This window comes from Phasianus colchicus, chromosome 1 (genome assembly GCF_987193195.1).
Source record: "Phasianus colchicus chromosome 1, bPhaCol1.hap1.1, whole genome shotgun sequence".
In the NCBI taxonomy this organism is placed as follows: domain Eukaryota; kingdom Metazoa; phylum Chordata; class Aves; order Galliformes; family Phasianidae; genus Phasianus; species Phasianus colchicus.
The window spans coordinates 186330750-186358504 of record NC_143436.1 but is presented as its reverse complement, the minus strand read 5'-3'; the positions used below and the strand labels follow the sequence as shown (position 1 = coordinate 186358504).

Genomic DNA, 27755 nt, shown 5'->3' with positions numbered 1-27755 from the left:
ATGCTAGTAGGACCACTTTCAAATACACTCAAAAATCCCTCTCTCATTCTGGTCTCCCACTGTAATGAAGCTTACATGGCTGTAGTGCCTGCCTGCCCATCCAAATGCCTTACCATCCCTTCCAAAGCTTTCAGAGCAGCTGAATAATTTCACCTGAATGAGGGATGGACAAAGGGCAGAGCTAGAGCTCCAGGAGAGCCTCCAAACCCTTCTGAGTGATCATCGTTGCCTCCCCTGACATCACACTGTGACAGAACCAAGATTCATTGTTCCCTATTTGCTGCCAGGGCAATAGGCTGCCCCCAGGAAGATCTCACCTCAGATGGCCAGAAAGCCAGGGCTGCACGCTGGCTCCCTAAGTGCTCTGGGAAATCTGATCAAAGATACCTTTAGTCTCTGTTTGATCTGGTTTTATCCTGACCAGCAGCTCAGAGTGCACTGAGTTCTCTTTGCTCCAGCAAGCACCTCAGCTGGAGTTGCAGGGACCTGTGCTATAGTTGCTACTTCTGGCATTCTCACTAGACCTCAGGAAGTCATTATACGTTACACAAGCAATTAACTATGCTGTAAGTGCTGGGTGATCTCTTATTTCTTGCTGCCTTTTGCTTACTGGGTAGGGTGTTGACAGTACTTGGAGCAATAGATCCACACAGTGAGTGTAAAACTAAACCAAAAGCTCTGGTTAAAGTTCAGATTTGAGAAAATTTCAGATTTTGGTCCAAAATCTTCTGCTTTCAGCTGCTGTATAGTCTGTGTGTTTCACAGCACAGGAGAGTAAGACTTCTTTTGCCATAATTCTGTCAAATTTGAAGTGGGAAACTCATTCCCCAGTCCTTTTGAAAGCACACCCTGTGTACCAAACAGAGCTTCCAAAGGCAGCAATAACACTGGGAAATTGCCACATTCCAAGAAGGGCCTAACCAACATCTTCAAGGTTGCCATGTTGCTGAGTCAACATGAGCTCATCCTCACAAATGCCATTCTGTTTGCACATTATGATCACCATTAAAATGAATGCAGAGACATCCAAAATCCTCTGAATGACATTTTGAAAAGCAGAAATGTATCGTGTTTATTTTACACTATTTAAACTGCCCTGAATCATAGAATCAAAGAAACGCAGCATCATTAAGTTCAGAAAAGACCCCTAAGATTATCTTGGCCAAACCACCCCTATCATGCCAACTGCCCACGTCCCTCAGTGCCACATCTCCATGGCTCCTGAACACCTCCAGGGATGGTGACTCCATCACCTCCCTGGGCAGCCTGTGCCAACGCATCACCACTCTTGCTGAAATAGTTTTTCCTGTTATCCAATCTGAACCTCCACTGCCAAGGTTTGGAGCAGTTATCTCTCATCCTATGGCTTACCTGGGAGAAGAGGCCGACCCCCACCTCACCACAACCTCCTTTCAGGCAGCTGTAGAGAGCAATAAGTTCTCCTCTGAGCCTCCTCTTCTCCAGACTGAAAAATCCCAGCTGCCTCAGCCGCTCCCCATCAGACTTGTGCTCCAGAGCCCTCAGAGCTTTGTTGCCCATCTCTGGACACGCCTCCAGGGCCTTGATGTCTTCCTTGTAGTGAGGAGCCCGAAACTGAACTCAGCACTTGAGGTGTGGCCTCACCAGTGCCATGCTCACCAGTCTATTAAAACATGAGCACAGCTGAATGGGAACTGCCTGCCAAAAGGAGAAGTGGGTTCAAAAAGGCAAATGGGCAACTTCATAGAGGATTGCTCAGTGGGGTCCTGGCTGAGTTGCTGACTGCTGCAAACGTGGAAGGAGCAATGGGTGAATGAGTTTCTCATTTTCAGTACAAGTCAGAAAAGTCAACTGACTTTGGTAAATAGGACTACATTTAAAAAAATAATGTCCAGAAAAACATTATTTTGTTATCTTTTTTTCTACAGAGAATTGTGGGAATATGTGGGTTATCTGGGATTTTCTTGCCTTTATCACTCAGTTTAATCGCATACTATTGTCATTTTAATTCAACTTAAACACAATTTCTCCTTTAATAAAAATCCTACTTACATTACATTTCAAATCATTTTTACATGCTGCTTATGCAATCTATTACTACATCTTAAATGAAATCCAAATAGTACTCAGGCCACGCGTGCAGCTTCTGACATCTCAGAAGGAAAAGAGCCGACTTCGGGGAAGTCACTCTGGCTGAGCACCTGGACAGAGAACCTGCTGAAGTGATAAACCAGCACCCGACAGCTGCAGCTTGTTCTGCAGGTGCAGAAAGCACTTCTTCCTCTCGGTTCCCTCAGCTTGGTTCATTCAGTGCTAAGACACCACTTGAGAATTAAAAAAAACACAAAGCAGATCGAGTTTCCCTCTCTCGTCTAGGAACAAAAAGCACGCACAGGATGATTTCACCCGCTAGCTAGAAACTGAAGGGCAGGATGGCCTGAAATAATCTATCCAATTCAGTTTCTAAAGATGGTTCTCCTATTGTTTAATACGTCAAATAGTTGTAAAATATAAATTAGTTTTGACATGCTTGTTCTTGAAATATCTGGCGTACTCAGGTGATAGCAGGCAACTTCACATCACAGTCTTCTACATTTATTTTTGTATTCTGGCTCTATGCACATGCAGTTTGGTAGAAACTACCAGCAAAAATCTCATTAACAAAAAGGACTTTATTTTATACCATAATTGACAGAACATTACAATCTGAATATATCTGCAGCCAGCTATGTTATAGCTTCAATGTGTGTATGTTATATATCCTCACAATTACTAAAACCACCCAAAATTTAGTGTAAAATCCATTTTTAGTTGCAAATCAATCTGTTTTAGTGGTTATGAAACGGCTACTTCAACTGTTCTTTTGGAAAATATCTAAATTATACAGAGCAAAGCACAACTTAAAAGGATTATTTCAATGAAGGTTATTTGCTTGCTGATTTCAATCACTGCTGTGACCGGTCCTTTAACTCGTCCTGTCCTACACGTGTGCATTAACAACAAGGCCCAGCTTCCAGTGAAATCAAAAAGCAGATAAGATGAAATTTATTTTAAAAAATCAAAATGAGCTCAAAATTGTTGTGTTTTTCCTTCTATCATGGGCTAGGAAAGAAATCTCTCTAAGGAAATAATTTATGATAATACTGAAAAAAATGGATGAATAATAAAAATGTAAGCAGTTATCTGTAGATCCGAAATGTTTTAAATTAAAATGCTGAAGAAGGCAGAAAGAAGGTTCTCAGGTGTATCTGGGCAAGGCAGAGATGCTGGGGTCAGACAAAAAAAAATAATAAAAAGAAGCAGAAATGTCTCCAATTGCACAGCACTGAGATTCACACACAAAGAAGAAAAAATGGGGATTTTACATCCGATTCTCTCACCAAAAAGCTTTGTACCTTAGGAATTACAATGTAAAGAATTTACAGATGCTACATCTTTTCCTTCTACTGTTTCATAAAACACCGGGCTCTGATCTCAACAACCCGCTTCGTTTCCTTCCAACTTGCAGCAGTTTTTCACTGCAGCTGCACAATCTGTAACTAAAGGCTGTGCTGGGAGGGAGGAGGGACGGGGGAAGCTCATTGCTTTGAAGCCCGGTGCTCCAGAGGATGACATCCCGGTTGCTCACTGCCCTATCTCTTAAGCCTGTTAGAGGGTACTAAAAGAACTGTCAAAACTTCCAATACAGCGTGGCAGCACTTAGCCCAAATCCCATGAAAGTAACTGGTCTGGTGTGATAAAATGAGCAAGAAAGAAAAATGCTCTTAGTTAAACTGAGCTGAGGTCGATGATGCTTCATGCTGGCCCCTTTCCAGGCCACAAGCATACCGCCCTGTCCTGCAAGCACTGTTGATTATAAAGAGGTATCTTGAATTACCTAGGTGGATCTTCTGGATTATCATTCAGTATCTAAACGGGGCTATAAGAAAGAAGGGGACAGACTGTTTAGCAAGGGAAATGGTTTCAAAATAGGAGAGATTTGGATTGGATATAAAGAAAAAGTTCTTAGTAATAAGGGTTGTGAGGCAGTGGCACAGGTTGTCCAGAGAGGTGGGGGATGCCCCATCCTGGAGACGTTCACAGTCAGGTTGCTCAGGGCTCTGAGCACCTGATCGAGCCGTAGGTGTCCCTGTTCACTGCAGGGAGTTGGACTGGATGATCCTTAAAGGTCACTTTCAACTCAAACAATTCTATGATTCTATGATTATTGCCCAGATCCTCCAACAGTCAGTGCAGCACTTCAGCGAGACCAAAACTGCATTGTCCTCTTTGGGAGTGACTGCAGCCTGTGCCCTGGGTGGAGACAGAAGAAAGCCTAGAGCTGCTAGCTCCTTGTGAGGACTCTGAAGTGATGCTTTCAAAAGTGATAATGATTCACAAAAGCGATGATTCAAAAAGACCACTTGTACCTTCTCAGGCTTAGACATCAAGTCTGGATATGATGGTACTGTTTTCACCAACCTCCTCGTCTCTGCTAAAGGGTCACATACACATTATGGTCATTGGTTTGTAAAGAGGTCCCTACAGCACTCAAGAAACAGAAACCCATATATCAGACAGATAATGAATCAGGACTAGAAATAAAATACAGCATCAAGAACAAGCAGCATCTAGCAGCAAGTTAGAGAAGTCCATCACAAGGGAAAAGATAACCAATTCCTGGGTTAGAAAAGGGAAAATATTTCCTCTTCCAAACATGTACATAGAATTGCCCAGATGGAATGCAGGAGCAGAAACACATGGCCAACTGCAAGCATCCACAAGGCAAAGGATAAAGTCCCCCCACATACACAGAAAGCTGAAGGTACTCACGACACAACTGACCAGAGTTTTTTTACTGCTCCCCTGGGATATATTTACACAAAGATTAAGTTTAGTTCATATTTTGTCTCCTCTGTTCAAAAATAACAATTACGACAGGGGAAATAAGATGCTTCACTGCATACTTTGTAAATGCAAGTTTTAACTCCAGTTTACACAGACAGGATTTAAAAAACAGGTTTGCTTTTCTCCTCACATGTCCCCACGGCATTTCCAGATTAGATGACAATATATTCTGCTCATGGGAAGCTGACCTTACTTTAGGATGCAGACGCAGCACTCCCTGCATGTGTTACACAGAGCTCACCACTGTGACATGTTCAGTGCATTCTGGGAATTCAAAGCCTCAGTTTCCTATGGAATTGCACTCAGGACTGGGACAAAATGCTCAAGTCTTCAGGATTTAGGATTTAAGATTAAGTCCCATGTGCTGACTATACCCCATCCATCCAATCTCACTCTTCAGGAGCGTCAGACGAGAGCAGAGGCCCTTGGAATGCCATTGTGGGATCCCCACTGGTAGCATGTAGACACCTCTCAGCCCCCATTAAAAACCAAATGCACTGACACAATCTCCATGGGTTCCAGGTAGAGACATGTTGTTTCCCCCACCTAAATGTTTGTTTGTTACCCCGGGGGCAATAAATATTCAGTGTTGCCCTGTTGCAGCTTTCCAGCCAGCAGTCATCTGGGCACGCCTGGAGATGTGGCAGGCCACATCTCAGCACAGCGGGGCTTTGGGCCATAAAATGAAATTAAATTAGTTAATTAATGAGGCACTTTATTATCTTCCATGGAAATTTAGGAGGAACTTTTGCTTTCTGTGAAGCTGGAAGTATGTTCATAAAATGGACAGTGCTGGTATCTCCATATTAAACAGTGCATTGGCTGTAAAACAAAGAAGTCAATGCATCTACCTTTTTATAGGGGAAGCAGAAGTCTCTTAAAAGTGTAGTTAGATCAGTTGTGGGGCGGGGAGGGGGTGTTTTTACCACTGATGTCATTGCCAGCATAAGCCTTTTACAGTCCCGACCTAATAGGTGTCTCTCAGCTTCAAAATCAACAAAGAGTGCAGAAAAAAGCCCACTTCCTCCTTGGGAAATGGTGCACATTCAGGGAGGAAGCTGTCTTCCTGTCTTCTCCATAACTGTAGCTTTGCGTGGTTTTAGCAAGTTCCACAACTGTAAGCCCTGTCCATACGGAACACGTTCCTCTAAACATCTGGCTCGTTTTTTATTGCAGTGATAAAACAGGTTTATTTTCTACAAACCATATAAAATATTACTTTCTCAGCGTATGATCTGCTGTGCCTTTAAAAGTGAAAATATACGCAGAGATCAATAGGCTCACATGTTTTTGTTTTACTGGTGACAAAATTATTTCTAAAGACAACTCTGGGATTAATGTTGAAAGTAGAAAGGAAGAAAGTCTGGACACCTACCCTTTATTATCTTAGTGTTTCTTGATGCAAACCAATGACACAGATGCATATTTAAAATGAAATATAAATCCAGCCAAGGAGCATTTCTTAGATCCAGATCAGATGTGAACACGTATCTCTTGTACTGGTTCTTAACCTACACGTATGTCCTAATAACTATCACTGGAAGAGAACAAAGTTCTTTAATTAGTTTAGAACTCGTTTTTCTAATTTGTCTGGATGATATTAGAAAAAAATGGCTCATGCCAAGAAATTCAGAGGGCTATCCAGCAACGAAGAGGAGAGTGTTAGTTTATTATCTAATGGCAGTCTGGCTGCAAAGTCAAATTTCAGTGGGCAGGGCACTCAAGCAATAAACCAGGAAAAAAGCCATTATAAATCAACAGATCTTGTTGGCTTCCCATTCCATTAGCTGTTATTTTTAGATGTACCGCATGCATGGCTAAGCAACAGTGCTGCAGAGAGAAGTTTTCATCTTTCTCCCTCCCCAGTCTTTCACCTGATGCTGCCTGAAATGACACAAGAGTTCACCGCATGCAACAAGCCTAAAAATGATCTACAAACATTGTGAAAGACCTATCCAAGCTACAGAGATGTATTCCAACAGCAGATTCTCGAAAGGAGTAGGAAAAAATAAATGAGTCATTTTCTAGATGCTTTGAGAAATCTTGAACTGAGCAAAGCCTGGTTTGGTACTTCCAAAATATGGTGCTTCCTGCAGCCTCCACCTGCAGCCTAAATACACTGGTGCCATTCCCAGACTTTGGTTGCCCACGAAGCCCCTTGACCTTGGTCAGAAGGCACTGCAGGGTTAGGAAAAACTGAGTTTCTTGCAAATATATATTTATATTTTTCCTGAAGGGTGGCTGGGGTAGTAGGTATCCCTTGTGCAAGAGCCTGGGAGTGCTCAAAACTGAGACCAATGATGGGAAAAGTCACTGGATTTTTTTATGTGGGAGAAGAGATGTGTGGAGAAAGGGTGTTAAAATGGTGAGAAAAAAGAGAGTCAAGAAATAGGAGAAGACTTCATGAGGCATGCAGACTGTGTGAGCAGTGCTGTCTGGAGGCCAGCACCTAAACAGCCCAGCCAACATCAGGACAGTAAACCCTTATGGTTGCTCTGGCCATACACAAGTGCTTGACTTGCTCCCATAGGCAGGAGGCCTGGGGCTAGGGTACCCCTTACCAGCATGACAACACCCAGATGGAACAGATGAAGGATCCTGGTACCACCATGTCGAGGCCCTTTCCAGGACCAGCCATAGCAGCATCTACCACTCTCTAGCAGAGAGTTGGCAGTAATGTGTTGAGGAGGGAGAATCTGCATCCCTGAACTTGCAAGGGTTAAATCTTCATCGTGAGTCTACAGTCAAAGCTAAATCTGAGCCATGCAAGCTAGAGAGACTGACTGGAAGCCAAACTGAAATGAATTGCTATTGCTCAACCTGAGAGAGGAGTAGCCTAAGACAGCCGAGGTAGAGCTGAGTGGCACAGCTCCTACTGCACAAAGACCTGCGCTCACATGAGCTCGATGCATTTTAGGGGTGTGATGATGATACTACGAAAAGTCCCTGGTGCTTCTCAGGTGAGACCAACCTCCCTGCCCCACTGAAGGGAGAAGACAGGGCAAAAACTTGGCTTCAAGCAATTCACTTGAAGTAAATAACACCCTTTTCTACTTAAAATGGTATTTGCTACCTTCTCCATACAACTAGCTTTCTTGCAAAGTTAATGGATATACTACATGAAAAGCTGACTGAAAACCATTAGATACCCTCTTACTAAACACACGCATTTTTATAACTACCTCAAATTTACTTAATTATGGATTACACTCCAGGAAGGTGCTGGTGGAAAATAACCAGGCACAGAGAGACCTCATTACAAAGTTTATGCCTATATTTGTCATAAAGCACTTTCAATATCAATGCTACTTTGTTGGATGTCCACCATACCCTCTGACAAAGGTAAATGCAGGATACCCACAAAAAACACTGACACTGAATGGCTTTGAATCACTGCTGCTTCGAGCAATGTTTTCCACGTGAAATAAGTGAATGAGTAAAACCACGCATAAAATTACTCTCTGAAATGTAATATCCTATAATTTCTTTGACTCTGGTCCCAGACCACCAAAGGATTGACACACATGCTTAACAGAAAGTAGCATAGTAGAAGCTGCATTTGGAGAAAGGGAAGCCTTATTGGTGGAGTTTTGCAATAACAAGCTATACAGGTAGCTGGTTCAGAAACTGATGATGTTGCTTTGAGGTTAGAATGGAGATTCTGGAGTTAGGCATCTTGAGGTCCTCTATAACCCTATCTTCACTGATTCTAGGTGAGCAGCTCTAGTTAGGCTGATAAAACCCACATGCCACCGCTCAAGTTAAGCATATGTTAAATATTTTGCCAGAATGGTGCAGAAATGCAAAGCAGATGCAATATTGCTCACAGCTTTATGATGCGCTGTTTGTTTTTCTAACATTCAAACTCTTCCACGGCAGTCAGAACACAAGATAAATCAACACAGGGGCTGCTGCTGGGAGAGCAGCTTCTTAGTGCAGGTAAGGAGAGATTTTTGTCTCCGGCACAGAGCACACAGCTCCCTTGCAGTCAGTTAGAAACCTTCCCTGTGATCAGAGAGGAATCACCCATGTTAATGTGTGTTTCAGTTTTGACTGTACAGTTCTAAACCATCATGTGCACTGGAGAGGACAAAAGCAAGAACAGAAGTGAGATGTTCCCACTCTGAAAGGCAGATGCGCATGCTCCATTTAGTTAACAAGTACCAATTTATCTCTCAAACCTGAAATAACAAAATTTGTTTCCTACCTGATGCGGAACTTACATCTCAAGAAAAATTCAAGCACTCTTTTTCCTCTCCTTTGTCATCAAAGCACAGCAGTGCCCTGAATCCCAGAGTGGTTTTAGTGCGTCTCAGAAGCAAAACTACATGTGTCAGCCTGAGCAGAAATGTAAGAAGAAATGATTCAGTCTGGTGTTCGGTGAGCCAAGTCCTTGCTAGCTACAAGTGCAAAAGACCTGACCTAGTAGAGGAAAAGTGATCCTCCTAAATGTTAATAGCAATTAAAAACCAAACAAAAAGAGATCAGTGAGAAAACAGCAAATGGAGAACTATCTTTTCATGAGTGGTTATGTTACTTTATGTGAGACAGCTCCTAAGAGCTAGGGACAAGGTTGGTGGCATTTCGAGTTCAGCACGATTGGCACAGGATGAGTGTGGGCAGGTCTTTTACTTTATCAATGCCTCATTTTGCATTTGGGCAAACTTGCTCTTACAGAGGGGTGTCACACTGATTAACTCATTAACATTTGTAGAGAGCTTTGTATTCCTTGGATAAATGACATGGGGAAGTGGGAGCATGCGATTACCCTGTCTGGGTAATGAAGTAAACAGTCCTCAGCTGGTGTCAATGGCAGCGATTAGCTTGTGTATATAGAGCATCTGTTATATAAACTGGATCTCAGAAGACTGTAGAGTCAGATGCTATAAATCACTTGACTGTATTTGAGTTGTCTATTTTAATCTGTCTTTGGTGAAATGCAGTTAAAAAACTCGGTTTAAAAGGCTGGATCCTGAGTCCTTGCTGCAAATGCAACTGGAAAGCCAAGTTCCTGAGAAAAGAAGCCTTTAACTTCACTAGCACTTCATGTCCCCGTAGTACAGTGAAATAGGTCTAAAAGCCGAGCAAAATGTCTGCCCCAAGATCCTGGTTTCTGAATGTGTAGGAGAATTTGGAAGGACCACATGAGCAGAGACCCAGCTGATGATACATCAGGGTGACCAAGTATCCTGCTGGAAGTAACTGCACAGAAGCTTGTGAGGGCAATGTGTGATCTACCCCAACCTCTCCCTGCCCTGGGACCAACACAGTTCTGTCTATGATACAGATCCTGGAGGAAAAGAAAGACCAGTGTTTGTCACAGGGAGGAGTGGTGAGGTGCTGGCACAGGCTGCCTGGAGAGGTTGTGAATGCTCCATCCCTGGAGGTGTTCAGGCCCTTGAGAAGTGTGTAGAAAAGATAGCAATGATGAGGCTTGTGCTATGTTCTGCTATCCTATCATCCTGCCTTTGCTGCTTTACAGTTCCCTTTCCCAGAGCTGAACAACCCTGGAGGCTGTGCTGAACCTAGCACGGGATTCAGCCTCTATCTTTGCCCCAGAAGCATATCCCTCAGTCAATGGGTAGAAAAGCACTTCCCAAAGGCAACTCAACCCACCCAGAGGTGGGTGGCCAGCATAGACGCTTTCTGAATGTACTGATTTCTTTCCACTGACTGTAAAGATACCCTAGAAAAGCAGCTGAGACATAAGGCCTACATTTCTAGCCTCTAAAATGAAGTGAATCCTTCTTCCCAGGTCTGATTAAGGGAAATCTGCCTTTGCTGAAGTCCATGGAGTTGCAGTGGGCCAGGACTGCTTCCATCCCCACCTGGTGCTCCTCACTTGGTTACAGAAGTAACAGCTCAAGTAGAGGGCATTTTTTTTTAATCCAAGAAAGATGCATTCTGTGCTGCTGAGGGCAGGGTTTGTAACTGACCGAAGTTTTACCAATTTTTTTTCGTAGCAGAACAAAGGTTTTTTTATTCAAGGTGCTAAATCCCTCCTTAGTTTGCTGCTTTGGTGAAAAAAATATGCTTAAAAAAAAAAACAAAAAAAACAACAGTCCAAGATTTTTATGAATGTAGGCAAATATAAGTAACTTAAAACTCATTCCTGGAGTCTGGGGGGCAAACTACATGCAACATGATGAAAAGTTTGTTTCTGTTTCTTTTTCTTTCTTCCCCCTGCCCTCCCCCCCATCATTTGATGAGTTAATCTTCCTGGGAACAGACTGATAGTTACTCATCCCATGAGAGAATAGAGTTGTCAGAAATCCAAATGATACCAAGGGAGAAGGTTTAAGACACTCTACCATTAGTCATCAAATGGAGAGAACTGGCACAGTTCTTTGGTGATGGACTGCATGCTTTTCTCCTTTTAGTAGTAAAGCTCTTTGTAGTTTTTTATCTGAGTTTCTCCACATTAAATGGGGAAATGCTATGAATCGTCTGTGTGGAAAATAAATGCTCAGAGAACCATCACCAGAGCCTATTGAAAGTCCTTGACCATCATAGTTCAACTCCATCAAACTAAATGTTCTGATAGAAAAATAATAAAAGGGAGAGTTCTAACACCACGTTTTCCATACCAGTTTCCCCTGGCTTTCTCATGGCTCCCAGCTGGCTCCATGCTGCACCATACGTATGCACCAGCACAGATCTCCACCATACTGGGCACTCCAAGAAGAAGTGCTGGGGGCTTTTTGCACCTTGGCATGTCATGTTTTGCTCTTTTCAACTGCTTGCCAAGCATATGAAACTGCTGTTAAGGCAAAGGTTTAGAAAGCAATACATTTGAGCTCATTTCCTTGCTCTGTCCTGACTCTGTGACTTAATGGACAAACCATATACTTGTGTCTCTTCTAGGAAATTAAACACTCCTGGGATTGTTCTCTGGTGTTTACCACCACCAACACACCACAGAACACATCCAAAATAGGATCTGACTACACATCCACATTGCCTACAGGAAACAGTGAGCTGTGCCAATGAAATATCTATCTGGGAGAGCGTGAGTTGGTTTGAGACAGAAATCAACCATGAGACATTCAAACAGGCAATCATATTTGTATGGACTGTCATGTCCCACCCCTTTGAGACAAAACTGTGCCATCACTTCTGTGATGAAGGTTCTCTGTATCTTTGCACTTCATTTGTAAATGAAGGATCATAACAGATCTGTCCCTCTGACTTGGAGTTAAAATTCTAACTCTGTAACAGAAATAATAAGAATGATCAATATGGGCATTATTTTACTAAATGCTGCATACTTCCAACACGCCTCATTCTATCCAATGAGTCAATAAAGGCTGCTATGCATCTTGCAGTCTTGGCTACAGAGTCACAAATGTAGCTCTTCGGCAACAGCTCAAACTAGAGTTAAGAACATGCCATCATCTAGACTTTATTTCTCAGTATCTCAAAATATTTGATAATCTTACCCAGGATATAGAGAACCTCACAGAAACTCAAACAACATGAACAGGTAACTTAGAGTTTGAGTATACTCTAACATGTACAGGAAGCTGCAATTCGTAAATACAACTCTGTTCACAGATAAGAAGAGGCAATGTTTGGTCACATTAATTAAATACTCTCAGGACTCAACTGATGCTACTGCCACTGTTGTTTAGGCACAACACTCATGTGTCTACAGTCTGGATCCTACTACATGTCAGCTAAGCCATAGTCAGTGACCTTGCACATACTGAAAGCCTGCAGCAAGGTAATTTGTTCTCGTTTAGCCTGTAATTAAGTGGGGCTGAAATAAGTCTAAGTACTTTACATTGACCCCAGGCTAAGAGCATGCCTGCACATGGAGAACTCCACATTTCAGATGAGGTGTTGTGGCTTCAGTCATGTAATTTGGGCCCAAAGTTGACCACAGAGAAAGCATCTTTCCAAAAGGATCCAAGAAGAAGCTTCCATGCATAATGAGCAAAGTTTTTTCCTAAGTGTTATGGAAAATACATGCGACGTGCACTCATATGTTTCTTACTCAACAAGATTTATCCTGGTTATTACCATTTCTTTGCCTTCCACAGAATTATTAATTTACTGTAGCATATGTCAGAGAAAAATCAGGACTACTGTCCTCCCCTGATAGTTCTCAGCTACTAAATCATTGGTTTTTAAAGTCAGAAAGACTAGAGGCAGAGAAAATAACCCCTCTGTGAAGAATAATCTACTTGAAGATACCCATATTTCATAATCCTATTGTATTTGTAAGTGAACCTCCAGTAAATCAACCTAAAGCACCCATTTAAGTCACGAATTCAGTCCCATCTGAGAGATAGGTCTGCGCAAAGCTTGTGACAACTCAGGCAGCTCAATCAGTCTTAACATTACTCGTGTTGCAGGTATATGCTGCTCTTCTACAGGTCTTTGCTGAAGTTGAAGAATATTTTTGGACATGCATATATGGATCTGTGAAGCAAGGCCACTTCAAACTGAGTGGATAGCAGCCAGCTCTTGTCTAGAATTATGCTTCAGCTAATGCGTCCTGCTGATCTGCTGACAGCAAGGAGGAAATAAACAGGAGGTGAAAAGGAGAAGACCCACAGAGCAAGGAGGTGTTAGAGAAGGAATCCAACCTCTGAGACTGTGCTTTCACTTGCAGTGAGCCCCTAGTCTGCCCTCAAGCCGTACAAACCATCTGGACCAAGTACATCGGCTCCTACTGACCTATGTATATGTAATGCTCTTGGAGGGGCCATTACCATGCTGGGAGTGAAGTGTATGTGCAGGAAAGGCAGTGTGCTACTTTTCCATAGCACAGCTGGGGAGATCCAGCTTTAACGAGGGCTGAGATCACCTCCAACCTTCCAGTCTAACCCCACCTGAAGGCAACTGGTCTATACAGTTGAGTGCTTTTCAAAAAAGCCCAAAGCACTATCATCACTTCTGGGAAGTCACTTCTATAGTTCCTAGATGAGAGGACTGACCTGTGGACAGAAATTGCACTGCTTCAGCTCAACAGGCAACACAGATATCAACAGAAATATGCACAATGAAGGGTGTAAGTTGGCAAGTTGGTTTAGCCAGCAGACAGTCTGCATGTGCCAGTAGACAGCCCATATTGCTTCAAAACCTGCTCACATTAATAAAACTGCTTGAAGGTTGAGAAAGCTAGAGCTCAGCATGGGGCAGCCCACTCCAAAGCAGTCTGATGGACTCTGAGAATTGACTCAGTATTCATTAAACAAGACTGAACTCCACACATAACATCAGCCCAAGCTCTTTTGGAGGGACAGAGGAAAAACTGCCAGGACAATGAAAACCATGAGGCTCAGCCCATTCACAACTCTAGCAATATTTGCAATCCCACATCCATGCACACACTGACACGAAGATCCTTGAGATGAGGTGATGGAGAGGAACCCCACACCAAGCCCTGCAATGCACTGGGGAGTCAGGTGTGGACCCTCAGGGCTGCCATTTATTAACCTTGCAGAGAGAAGGAAAATCAGTGCAGCTAATAATCAGGGTGTATGAGACAACACTGCAGTGTAACCTTCTCCTTCTATGTACCCTCAATAGCCTTGCAGCCACGCTGCCCACCACCACCCTCTGCACACCACAAGTCACTCCTGAGTGGATTCTAGGGATGAATTTCACACTGTCATGATCCAACAGATGACAAACAGCTGCTAAGACACAGCACACTATGGTGGTGCTTGGCATTGTCCTTCCCCATCCCCATACCTTCTTTTCTCCTACTGACAAGGCAAGCAGCTCAGCTTCATGCTGACAGCAGCACACATCAAGTTACTCTTAGTCTTCTCTCATGGCCATCTCCTGCCCCACCACACAACATGGAGCCTGTGTGAACATCAACAAGTGCACGGAGCAGGTTTTCTCTGCACAGCTTGGCTTGTGCACAGCTGTGGAGAATTAATTTCTGTGGTCCCTTGCCGGGAAGCAGTACTATTCCAAAGCAAACTAAAACCCCCAAACAAATGAAATTGTTTTGTTTTTTTTTTTCCCTAAGTAAACCCAAAACTTGCATTGGAAACTTGCATTGTCATAAAAAAAAGTGCTGACTGATTCCCAAGCAGTTAACAAAAATGTTGACTCCCCGGTAAATCAGATCGTTTTGATCGCAAAATACTACAGCCCAGCATGAATGTGTTCTCAAGGTCAGCTCCTTCCCTCAAGCAGTTCTCTTCTCAGGGCAGATGTAGCACTACCTCAGAGTCCTCCTGACAGGCTCCTAAAATTTCAGAGCAATCTGAATGCAATGCAAAGGCAAACGTTTCCCCACGTTAGCATCTGGCTCGCCAGCAGCGTGCTAAATAGGGCAGAGCCAGCGAGCTGTGACGCCGTGACGGTGACACGGGCTCTGCCACCCCCTCCAGCTCTCACACCGGTCACACACCAGCGATCCTGGCTCAGCTTTGCAGATCGCATCCTTTGGAGCAGGCTGGGGGGACATGTGGACTCCCGTGCCCTGGTCACTGTGAGCGGTCAGAGGCAGCCGGCATTGTGAGGGCTGTCAGCACTGCAACCAGTGCCAGGGACTCTCTTTTTGATTTACATTTTCTACATCCTTTCTGAGAAACCTCAATTGTCTATTTAATCCCTTAGCGCTGGAGCAAAGCATTCAGCCGTGGAACCCAGTATAGCAGGCGCAAATTTGATACCCATTAAAGTCGGGGAGTTACCAGGCATAAAAACCCATATGGGGACTGTATAATCCCTGGTGTAATTCCATTCATTTTAGTGTACTAGTGATGAATCTGACACAGTAGCCTGGATTTCCATCCCACATCAGCTTCCCACATCCATCTAATGTGTTCAGTAGAAACAATCCCAATGTACATTTATATAGGTGTGTGCAACTAACTTTAGTTTGGTGGATGTGCTGGTCATGAGTAGGGAGATTGCAGCTTTGCTCTCTCTGTGCAGTGTTTTCCATGCCAAATGGATATCTAGATGGAATCAGAGTGGGGCAGGCACAAAGTGCAGCGGCATGAAATGCCATGCTGCAGCAGGGTCCTGTTAGGCTCAGTGAATAAGCAGCACAGGTCAGCCTTGGTGCAGGAGTCGAGCCCTGCTTCCTGCAAAGAGCAGGAATGTGCTGCGGGGAGCTGTCACACAGCAGGCCCAGAGACAGCACTGGCCTGATGGTTTGTAATAGACTTACTACTGGGTGCAGCTGAGCACATGCCTCTCTTGTGAAGTTTTATTGTCCAGATAACAAATTACACATCAGGATGTATGAAAGTTACAAGCATTATACCCTCACTTTACAGCCCTGGCACTAATGTATGCATTTAGGTTTAAAGCACTTTCTTGCAAGTTAAAACCCAGCCCTGCTAAGAATTGGTGTAATTCAATACTTCCTTTGAAAACCTCCCATAGGAAGATTAGAACAATCTTAGTGATTACAGTCTATCTGGGGTCCACAGATGCCAGTAATCTATGGAAATTGTGAACTCAAAGGATTTATGTCTAAATGTGATTTAAAATCCACTACCAAATCTTCATCGTGGTGGGTTTTCTTTTCCTTCTTTATTCCTCCTCTCTTTCTCTCTCTCCCCCCTTTCTTCCACCCTAGGACTGGATCTCTCACAGACAGCAGCGTGCCTGGTGCTGCTGCTGCTGGGGCCGGGCGTGCAGCGCGAGCCGTCCTCCACAGTAGTCCCAGCAATTGCCCCAGACAGAGGCTCTCTGCTCTGGAGTCTGTCTGCAGCCGTGTTCGTGATGAAAGGCAGCTGTGGACGGTTTTTGGTTTATTCTGTTTAAAGGCCTATCGCGGACTCCCACATGAATGAGAATGTAAAGAAAAGTCACAAATCAAACCTGAACTGCGCAGTCCACTTAGGCGAATGCTATTTGCGCCATATGTTTTGCAGGTTCGTTTCATTGGAATAGTAAATTGGTCTAAAATTAGGGCCAGATTTTTGAAGGCAGCACTAAAGATGTGTCCTCTGAATGCATGTATGTGAACGCAAATGAAGGGACAAGTCGCTTCCAAGGCACAAGTGCAAAGGGCAAACAGACATATGAACGCGGGACATGGGGATGGGCAGATCTGTGCAGCATGTCTTGCACAGCTCATCTAGGGCACTGCTCCATGTCTTTTTTGGGACTCTGACCAGACATCTGCTCTTCTCCATGTGGACACAGTTTTCGATTCTGAATGTTGGGTCCTCCACATGCAGATCCTCACATATTTGAGTGGACACGCAGACACAAATCTTCAGCATAAGCTTCTCAGTTACACGGCTTTCAGACAACAACACCAATAACCTTGTCTTCTAAGCCTGTTCAAATAAACTGCTGCAGATTAAAGGCCTGTGTTTTTGTCAAGTTTAAACAAATACATAGAGCACAAGAGCCCTGCAGTACTGCACGCGGCTCACAGCAGCTCCCAGGCATGGTGCACTGCTGGTGGGATTTCTGGTCCGCAGGCTCTTCTCTCCCAAGTTTGGAAGATGCAGATCCAGTGGGTCCTTAATCCAAACCAGGGTTTTGGTTTTACAGCTCGGGAACAAGGAGGTTTTGCTTACCCCAAACCTGGCTTCAATTTTATCTCATTTCCATAAATAGCACTGGGAACCTTTGGCAATGTTTTGCCACATTTTCCAGTGGAGGACAAGCGAAGACTCAAGGCCAAGGCTATATAAGGGTATCTGAGTTGCGTTTCTGCTGCCTTTTTACACCTATCAGCCTCTTAAGTCTCCAACCCAGGTGTTTTATCCTCCTCTGCTTTTCAGTCCGTATTTTCGAGCTGTCGTTCCCTTGTGTTTCACCTCATTTCCTCCCAGTTTCCACCTCCATTTTGTCACTTAATCATGTGGGCCTCCGTAGCCTCTCATTTGCTTGTGGTAAATCTGGCATCTTTATTAAATCCAGACTGCTTCACTCTGGGGGCACATTTACAGGTAAATCTCCTTATAGGCAGCCACCTCTGACTCAATAGTACATTTAATCCTGCAGCTGTCAAAGGAAAGGTGATAAATCATCCCCCTCTGATCACATAAATCCCGGTTCCTTCGGCTGAGGCGGCGCTCCTCCCGCCACCCGGCCGTGGGCTCAGCCTGCGCGGGCCTCCAACCCAGCTCCATCTCTAGCAGCATCTAAACTCCCGTTTGTTTACTTCATGCTGAATCAGGGCCAAAATAATGTGGCTTTTTTTTTTTTTTTTTCTCCTTTCATCTAAGGAAAACAAAAAGGAAAAAAAAAAAAAAAAAAAGCCAGTTTTGGTGAAAACCCTACTGCGGAGCTGGGAAAGGGTTACGGGCGGCTGTGGGCTCACAAAGCCCCATTGAGGCGCAGGACGGGGCAGGGAGCAGTTGTACCTCCACAGCCCGCTCCTTTCAGCAGGAGGAGTGAGCAAGGCCGCTGGCAGCTCCCGCAGAGCTCGCAGGCTCCGCCAGCCAACTGCTCTCTGTTTGTTCCTTTCGCTTAAAACAACAACACACACAGGGAAAATAAATACAAAAAGCCTTTGGTATGTGTGGAGCATTAAGCTGCAAGAGCCACTGCTCCAGTCCAAGGATCTTAAAATCTACGGTTTCTTCCACCACGCTAATTTGGCCATGTTGCACCTGCAAAGTATTTTTTATTCCAGCATCCTCCTTAAACACAGATGTACACGCTGCGCCGAGAGCCTTCTGAAGTGCTCCGTGTTGACTTAACTCTTTCCCTCTGGACCTAGAGACTTCAGGAAGATCACTCATGCCAGGGCTGAGTGCTTTGAAAGCTCTCACTCTCAGGTGCAGAACTCAATTCATGTGCCTAAATATCAGCTATGTGTATCTACCCCTTCACTTCCAACACACTCTGACCTGCACAGCCCCTAACTTCAGTGCCTATAAAAATCAGGCCACTTGTTTTGAAGTGTTCAGACACAGATTTAGGTTCCAGATGCTCAAAAAACTACAGTTTAAATTTAGATATCTGCATCTATACCACTGGCAAAATCTTTTTATTTTTGGAAGGGCTGAGCCCCAGCAGCTCCCATTAATTTCAGTAAGAGCTGCTGGGAGCTCAGAGTCTTGGAAAGCTCTTCTGGGGAAGCTGTGCTAACATTAGACTCTTGTTTTCAGAAGCTCTGTCTTGAAAAGAAATGACACAGAAATCAGGAAGAAGGAAAATGTTTGTTTAGCTTTCCTATTTAATAAAGTCATCCCGTGAGCCACGGATCTGGTAAACGCCAGTTTCTGGAGGGCTGGCTGTCCACTGCCCTCAAAATCCCACCCATGGGTGAGAAACATGACTGGATAAGATTTGTCTCCTTAGGAACCCAGGCTAAAAGGAATAATTAATCAGGTACTTGTGAATATCAGAAAATATCAGGCTAGAGAACTGAGTTATAACCAAAAAAAAAAAAAAAATTACAAGATGAAGCCAAAAAAACTTCAAAGGCTATGAGACCTAAAGGCAATTGGAAGCTTAAATGCAAGCACAGACCTGAAGAAAGTATACAATAGACAATATATGGCATTTTCTTCCCTTTTAACTCATCTCTGTGTGAGACAGATGAGAGCTGCAGTGTTTGTAGTTCCACTAACCGGAAAGCACGTGGCTCACATGAAGAGTATGATTCAAGCAAGCGTTACATTCAGGTAAATCCCTGAACAACATGAAGAAGTGTCTGTAGCGAGGAAATCAATAATTCATGCCAAGCCTAGGATTCCTGCCTTGTGTGTGGCAGGAGCTGCAAAGTGTTCAGTGCCTGAGGAAGAAACAGCATAGCAGGAGTTTTAGTAGATGACATTTGCCTTGCTTTTAAAACAGTTATAAATACAGCCCCAAAAGCCATAAATTCCATCTGTGTTCACAGCTGAAGGAGACACCACTAACTCAGTATCCTATTCCACTAGATAGGAGAAAATGTCAAGGGGAAAACACTATGATTTGCTAGAAAGTAAGAAAGTGAGAAAGAAACCCATGGCAAAAGCAGTTCAAGTATTTCTCAGAAAGGATGCTTTGAAAATGAAGCCTGTCAGGGCTTCAAAAATGTAGGAAATAGCCCATCTCAGGATGGGAAGAAGAGCTGCCAGGCAGAACCAGTGGCACTGCATTGCTCTTCAAATCTCGATAGCTCTTGTTGTGGTCTCCAGCACCAGTTTTTGGAATGGACACTCCAAGTTGCACAATGAAAGATTTATTCTCCTCCCTCTTTTATCTTATATATAACAAGAAACTGTTGCTATAAAAATTTGCTACTACATGTTCTGAGCAAGACATAAACAGGAGTTGTATATGCCAGACATAACGGCTCAGCTGCCCCGGCTGGCAGGAAATAGCACTAGCAGCTTGGCTGTGGATAGCGTTGCAATAGGCAGTTAACATATCTTGGGGGACGACGGTGCCAAGACATTCTGAAGGGGAATGCAGCACAAGTCCTAGGGCTGGGGAAACATGCAGGAGTTCCATCAGCTCCATACCTGGCTCCGTCAGATATATGTCTCCAAAAATTGAGAGAAAAATCCCCAAATACCACATATTTGTAAAGTGGCAATATTTCATCGAAGAAGCTCTCCAGTTTCAGTACCTGGCCACACTTTAACAGCTCTCTAGGTTTTAGATTGACAAATGTCACTTGAAACCTTGCAAGAATGCATTTTTTTTCCCCCTTCTTTCAGATGAGGTGGTGGGGAACACAACTGTGAGGGTGTCCTGCCCCGCTGAGTTTTCATAACTTGCAATTCTTCAGTTTGTGGATGCCCCATCCCTGGAGGCATTCAAGGCCAGGCTGGATGTGGCTCTGGGCAGCCTGGTCTGGTGGTTGGCGACCCTGCACATAGCAGGGGGTTGAAACTAGATGATCATTGTGGTCCTTTTCAACCCAGGCCATTCTGTGATTCTCTGAGTTTGATGTCCACATGGGATATAGAGATATAGGCCACACATGGGCCCAGCCATGCTCCAATCTCTGCATCCAGTGAATTACTGAGAGTTGTTCAAAGAATATTACTAAAGGAACAGGTAACAGAATTTTTTTTTTTTTTTTTTTTTTTTAGCTATAGCTATGGACTGAGTTAAAATCTGAAATGGGGATCGAAGTATCACAAAGTGAGAAAAAGGGTTGCGTGGCAATAATAAATGGCAGTGAATCAAGAGTGTGAACCAAAGATTTTGTCTCATTCAGGTTTTGTAGGCTGTTCTCAAAAATGCTTAACGCAGGGTTAACAAAGAGCACTGTAATACAGACTGATCCTTTCTCTGGCTGAGGGCCTGCATCCTGCCATCATGATTCATTCCTTATTCATAGGGTGAAAAAAAACCCATTGGTTTCAGGAGGAGATATTTCAGATCAAGGACTGAAGTATTTGTGCCTAGATTTTCAGTCCATGTATTTTACACACTTCTGAACACTAACAACAATGCTGTGACTCTGTAGGGATACATGCATTTAAACCAGCATCTAAACTCTTTTATGGCCAAGATTTAAAATGTTGAATGCATTAGAGAAGAGAAACATTTGCACTGTGTTTCTTATTGTTAGTTGCCTTTCTGTAAGTGCTTTCAACACCACCAAATTAGTCCAGAAGTGGTTAAAAGCAGCTAAAAGGAGCTTTGGAGGACTTGGTGTCAGCTGGCATTCTAATGAGAATTAGACAATCGGAAATAGACAGCTCCGAGGCCAAACAATTAGCCAGACAATTAAAAGGCTCTACTGTACAGGGTTTTATGTGGGATAGGATAATGCAGCCGCAATATTTGTGCTAATAAGGTAGACGGATAAGAATGAAGTTAATTTCCCTTCTCAGCAGCTAAATGAACAGATCACTCCATTTTAGTCAAGCCCAAAAGGATGTCGTTTTTTCCCTCATCAGAAAAAAAAAAAAAAAAAAAAAAAAGAAGAAGAAGAAATAGAAACGGTGGTCTGTAGCTATGGAAATAAAACTGGATATTCAACTGGTGTGGAGCTTACAGGGGTCCACCTCCAGTGCCACCCTGCTCTGGCTGCCACTCTGTCTTCTGCCTTCTCCCACTTTCACCAGTGCCATGACTAAATTTCTCCATTTCCATTCTGGATTTTGCTGGTCTTGCTGACAAGACCATTATAGTTTTTATCATGTTACTCACTACAGACCAGATGTATGTCAGTTTCATCTGGGCCATTATCTTTGTGAAGGCAGGCAAGGGTACCAAAGTAAGCAGTCACTGCCCCAAAATATGCAGTAATGTTTTTGCATTTGAAGGAAGTGCGGGGTTTGGTACACATTGGGCTGCAGAGATGTGCCTTATCCTGGGCAAAAACACACCCCTGCCACACTCTGCCCTTGTGAAGGCAGAATACAGAACTACAGAAAATATGTGGGCTGTTGGCAATGCAACACCCTGTCACAGCTGGTCTCACAGAAGTTCTCACACCTTTTGTTTTGGAGGCTACAGTGACCCCAGAGATACACCTAGCTCCAGAAGGCTTGTCCATCCCCTACATTCAGAAATCCCTTAGCTCTCTAACCCTGCAGCACACCGGTGTCATGCAGAGAGACAACCAAAGATCTCTCCGTCCATTCACAGCACAGTTTTGCATGGGGCAGGCTCACCAAAATCCCTCGAGGCAAAGCCTTCTGAATTTCAGCATTGCTCTGGGCTATGCAGAACTACATCCAAACTCCGTGGGGCAAAGTGGATGCTACCAGCTTCATGGAATGGAATGGGTCCATTCATAGAATCACAGAATATCCTGAGTTGGAAGGGACCTGTAAGGATCGAGTCCAGCTCCATTCATCTGGACGTAGTCTAGGTGACCTCCAGAAATCCCTTCTGACCTCCACCTTTCTGGGACTCTGGGATTCTGGCATGTGCCTCGTGCTGCTAATGTAAACTACCACAGAAGCTTTGAAGATTTTTGCCTTCACTTGAAGTATCATCTCCAGAAAGGAGGGCTGGGACTTTGTGAGAACGTGGCTAGGAATGCCATGCAACAAACAAAAACATACACACAGCCATCTGAGGTTTCTGGTTCTCTGTACAATCTCCTACTCTCTTTGAGAGGGCACAGGGTGCTGCCAAGAGCTGGCTGTCATGCTGTGCATTAGGTTGCTGGCTTCTGTGGTGTACCAGCAGCCATGTGTTGCTACTTAGTAGGAAGCACCAGCAAAACAGTGAGAATGAGTTAGTTGTTTGGTGACTCCTTGCAGCTACAAAAGACCAGAAGCAGTTGTCAGACATAGGATAATTGAATCCCCCAGAAAACAAGCCATTGGAAAATGAGCTGTTGGTCCATTTTAAGCTGGGGCACACTGCTGTTTTTCTGTTGCGATGGTAAGGTTGTTACATCCCAAAGGTTTACCACACATGCAGGGGATGGGCCAGATGTGGTCAGCTTTACACACAGCCCCTCTCCTCCGTCTCACAAAATACATCTGAATGTGTATATGACAATACTCCATACTCAGAGGCAAATGCATTTACACTGCATCAGCATGGCTTGATTTAGTTTGTAATTACTGCATTATGGCTTCAGCCAAGCCACCATTCCTCCAATAATCCTCATATATAACAATTAGTTTTCCTCTATAAAGAAAACAGATGAGGATAAGGTGACAAGCCATCTTTGTAGAACAGCATGGGGAAACAAAGTTTTGTCTGATCAGAAAATGGCCCATACCAAAATCCTCCATCAGAACAGCATGGCCAATGTGCCTCCCAGTTGCTGCTCTCTGATGCAGAAGGTTACAGAGCTATCTATCACATTAATATATTTAACACAGGCATCCATGTGCATTATGAACCAGTTTCTTGTTGGCCACTGGAAACTGGAAGCATGTGTTTGCCCATTTTTAGTAACCCTTTTTATGCAACTGCTCCTTTTCCTAAGCAGGCACAGACTGAGCGGACATCACCACGGTGCAGGGGCTCAGCTGCCTTTTCCCCAGGCATACTGACACAGAGGCCAGGGCAGAGATGTAAAATACAAACAGCGCCCACCAGAAGAGTGAAGAAAAGCATGTTCAATGACTTATCCTGCTAAATCACACCACAGCCTCAGATCTCCTGCACTTGAGGCTGATACATTCCTCTGGATGACTGGAAATAGCATTTTTTATCTAAAAAGCCTTTCTCAGTGACGGCAGTATCAAAACCTGGTAAGCAAATAATCTTGTCCAAAAACACCCAACTGTATCAAAAAGCTGGAAAACAAACAGCAGCTCTTCCTCTGCTTGAAATCATTTTGCATTCACAAGCAGAACTGCTTATAGGGGAGATAAGGGAAGTTGGATGTGTGGCATTAAGAATGCTCACACTGATACTTGTACAGATGCCTACTAAGCACATCATAGAACAATAGAATCATTAAGGTTGGAAAAGATCACTAAGATCACCATGTCCAACCCTAACCCACCCCCACCACCATGCCCACTCACCACATCCCTCAGTGCCACATCTCCACAGTTCCTGAACACCTCCAGGGGCAGTGACTGCACCACCTCCCTGGGCAGCCTGTGCCACTGCATCACCACTCTATCTGAGAATAATTTTTTCCTATATCCAACCTGAACCTCCCTTGGTGCAAGTTAAGGCCATTCCATGTTGTCCTATCGCTCGTTAGCAGTAGTTACACATAGCTTTATCAGAAGACTTCAAGGATTCATTATTACTCTGCCTGATGTATATAATTAAAACCTAGCTTAATTGTAATTGCATCATTCACATACATTACATCCTCACTAAGGAGAGTGAAGTGCAGTGATGCAGCACTGGTGGGAGGGTTAACAAAAGTTACGCTGCTCTGTAAAAGAATTAATTCTTAAAAACCATGTGCTATATCCACAGCTGCCCAGCAAAGAAATTAATCCACAAGGGCTTTTTCTGCTCTGCCACCATTAATACCAGGAGGGACACTGCAGCCCTTCTGCCGGTGTAAAGGGATGTGTCACTCATGCATGATTACATGATAGTTGTTAAGCATTTACCCAATAAACTTATTCGTGCTTTCCCCCATGCTTATTCAGCCACACTTGCCAACTTGCTTTTGTTTCTCTTATTTTAAGCAGCTCTGGTGATAGGGTTTGCAGCACGGATACCCTGAGGACCGAATCACCAGTGCTCTATGAGCATCGCTGCAGGATTTTGCTGGAGACACCGGTGCACAGCGCAGTCAATCAGCAGCAGTTCCTGGATTGCTTCTGACATACTGACTGCAACCAGATGAGACCCTGTTCTTCCTGCAGTCAGCAGAAAGTCCACAATTTCACCCAGGGAGATCCAAGAACGCCTGCTGCTCTGGGATATTTACTACGAGGAAGGTCGAGCTGCCCAGCTTTTGTTTTCCATTGAATCTAACTATGATTTCCTAGGTTTTCCCATTGTGTGGTTTTGGCTTCTGAGCCCATCTGCTACACTTCAGGGTATGTTTTCATCGCAGTGCGTGGGCACTTGGCTCATTAATGTGGTGTTAATGGAACGTGGCAGCTAGAGCCTCCCTCCACGCGCGGATGAGACGCTCCTCACCGGAAGGAGGTTTGCCCACAGCAGATTCAGCAGCCGAAGCATTTATCTGCCATGGTATGTTAATAAATGTTGGGTTATAATTACCAAATTTCAGTATTTACAGAAAACCTGCCTCTCTATTGTGCAGCTAATAGCACAATCTTGAATGTACGAAATGCCAATTTGCTATGAATGAGGAGCTGCGTGCAAAAATTCAAAAGCAATTAAACCATAAGCAGCAGCTGACATTTAATGATTACGCTGTTTACCAAGGAGCAGCCACTTGCTGGGCACAAGTCTGGCTGTGAAGACGGGACAAAAGTAGCCTCCTCCCTGTCTACACCACGGCCAGTATCAATGCAAGCCTGGCCTTGGTGGGAGACTGAAAAACTCCAAGCATTTCTTTGGGCTGCCTCAGCTGCTGGCTGCATGGATGTGGGGTCAGATGGAGAGTCAGACAGGTGAGGCTGCTCCTCTGCTTTCTGCTACTGGAAAGGAGAAAGGCACATTTCATTGCCCTAACCTTATTCCTTAGCTCAGCCACTCCCTTGTCTAGGTCCTTAAATGTGTGATATATTTTCTGCACAAGTGAGGGATCTCATCATAGAATGGCTTGGGTTGGAAGGGACCCCAAGGATCATCAAGTTCCAACCCCCTTTCACAGGCAAAGCTACCAACCTGCAGGTCTGGTACTAGACCAGGCTGCCCAAGGTCCCATCCAACCTGGTCTTGAACACCTCCAAGGATGGGGCATCCACAGCATCCACAGCCTCTCTGGGCAGTCTGGGCTTCTGGCACATCACCACTCTCTCTATGAAGAACTTTCCCCTGACCTCTGATCTAAACCTTCCCTCCTTGAGCTTAAAACTATTCCCCCTTGTCCTCTCACTATCTACCTGGGTAAAAAGTTGATTCCCCCCCTTTTAAATACTGCAAGGCTGCAATGATGTCTCCTTGCAGCCTTCTCTCTCCAGGCTGAACAAGACCAGTTCCCTCAGCTTAGCTTCATAGGGGAGGTGCTCCAGACCTCTGTATCAGATATGTTTCCTGATATCAGTGATCATAACTCAGAACCAAATAAACAGAAATAAGTTGAATCAGAGAATTATAGTATGGCTTGGGTTGGAAGGGATCTGAAAGATCACCTAGTTCCACCTAGGTAGGTAATACAAATATATATATGTTTGTATTTTATATATATATTTTAATTATCCCTTAGATTCCTTTAGTTAATTTTTAGTCCTTTTTTGGTGGTCCAAAGTCTTTTGTTTTCCTCCTTCAAATAAACAAAAATTCTCTTCAATTTGGGTCAGACAGCAAAGACCTGCATTCAACTTAAAAGGAACATTTTTGTTTCAGTGGAAGGATTTTTTCTGTTCTTTATTATTACAGAGATGGGAAAAATTTCAAAACAAACTTTGAGCCCTAATGAAAGAAAAACACAAACTTTTAGCTATTTTGAAAATGTCAGTATGTTTCTGTTTCTGCTTTGCCTTTGCATGGCTAAGCCCACCTGCTAAATTCACAAATCCTGGTAAAAAATTTTGGTTGATCCAAAGCTGTATTTTCCTTCACCAGATCCCTTCTCCATGGTTCTTGAGCACCTGCAGGGACAGTGACTGCACCACATCCCTGGGCAGCCTGTTCCAATGACTGCAAGGCTTCTCCCAATGTATTTATATAACGAGAAGGTCCCTGGGAGAAACTTTACAATGGATTAAATGAGCAGAGAAAGCCTACCTGATTATTACAGTGGATCTCTAAGGATACTGAGCTTAATCTGAAGACCAAGTCCTACGGAGACTGTCCCCTGCAGCCACTCTGCAGAGGAGGAAGCTGCTGAGATGCCCTCATTCCTCCTCCACACACCTGGCCAGGGGACAGGTGCAGGGCAGCTGATGACTATGTACAGGACATGTCCTGGGTTTAATTCCCAAGCTTCAGCCAGGTCCTGTGTTTGCCCTGGAAAGTGCAAACCCAGGGCTGTGACACCGAGCTGCAGACAGCTTTAGCAGCCCCTTGTTTTGGTTCTCCCTGCTCCCACATAGCCTGCAGCACAGCGCTGTGTGCCAGGAGCAGAAAGCCAGGATTTCTGACTGCAGTGTTATAAGGGGGAGCTGCTCAGCACAGTCCTTGTGTCTGCTCTTCAGTGTTTGACTTATAACAAAGATCCACTTCTGCTACTACTTGTTACAGATAGGGATGAAGTTCTCTCTCCCAGCACATTTGGTAGCTATTTACTTAACTAAATGGTGAAAAAGGGAAGCCTCAAATCTCCAGGGCTACCTCCCTCAGCTTGTTTATCACTGTGTTGCAATGGCTCTGTGGTTGTGAAATCTCGAGCTGAAAACTCCGAAGGAAATTTCTAGTGACAAGCTTTCCTTGAGGCTGTAAACAAATAGAATTCATTAGGAGGAAGGAAGAGAAGCAGAAAACATCAAAATTAACACATGCGCGCACGCGCAGGCATGCTCCCCCCCCCCCCCCCC

General features: G+C 44.1%; 1 protein-coding gene and 1 long non-coding RNA gene across 2 annotated transcripts in view; both read right to left on the bottom strand.

The window, feature by feature from the left end:
- The window catches only part of MAML2 (mastermind like transcriptional coactivator 2), a 205591-nt gene that overhangs the window by 124871 nt on the left and 52965 nt on the right, over positions 1 to 27755 (bottom strand). The gene's annotated exons all lie outside the window — the stretch shown is intronic.
- The window catches only part of LOC149920313 (uncharacterized), a 56512-nt gene extending 28757 nt beyond the window's left edge, over positions 1 to 27755 (bottom strand). Inside the window, exon 1 of the long non-coding RNA XR_016463424.1 lies at positions 114 to 27755. This is a non-coding gene — a long non-coding RNA (uncharacterized LOC149920313). The remainder of the gene's footprint in view (positions 1 to 113) is intronic.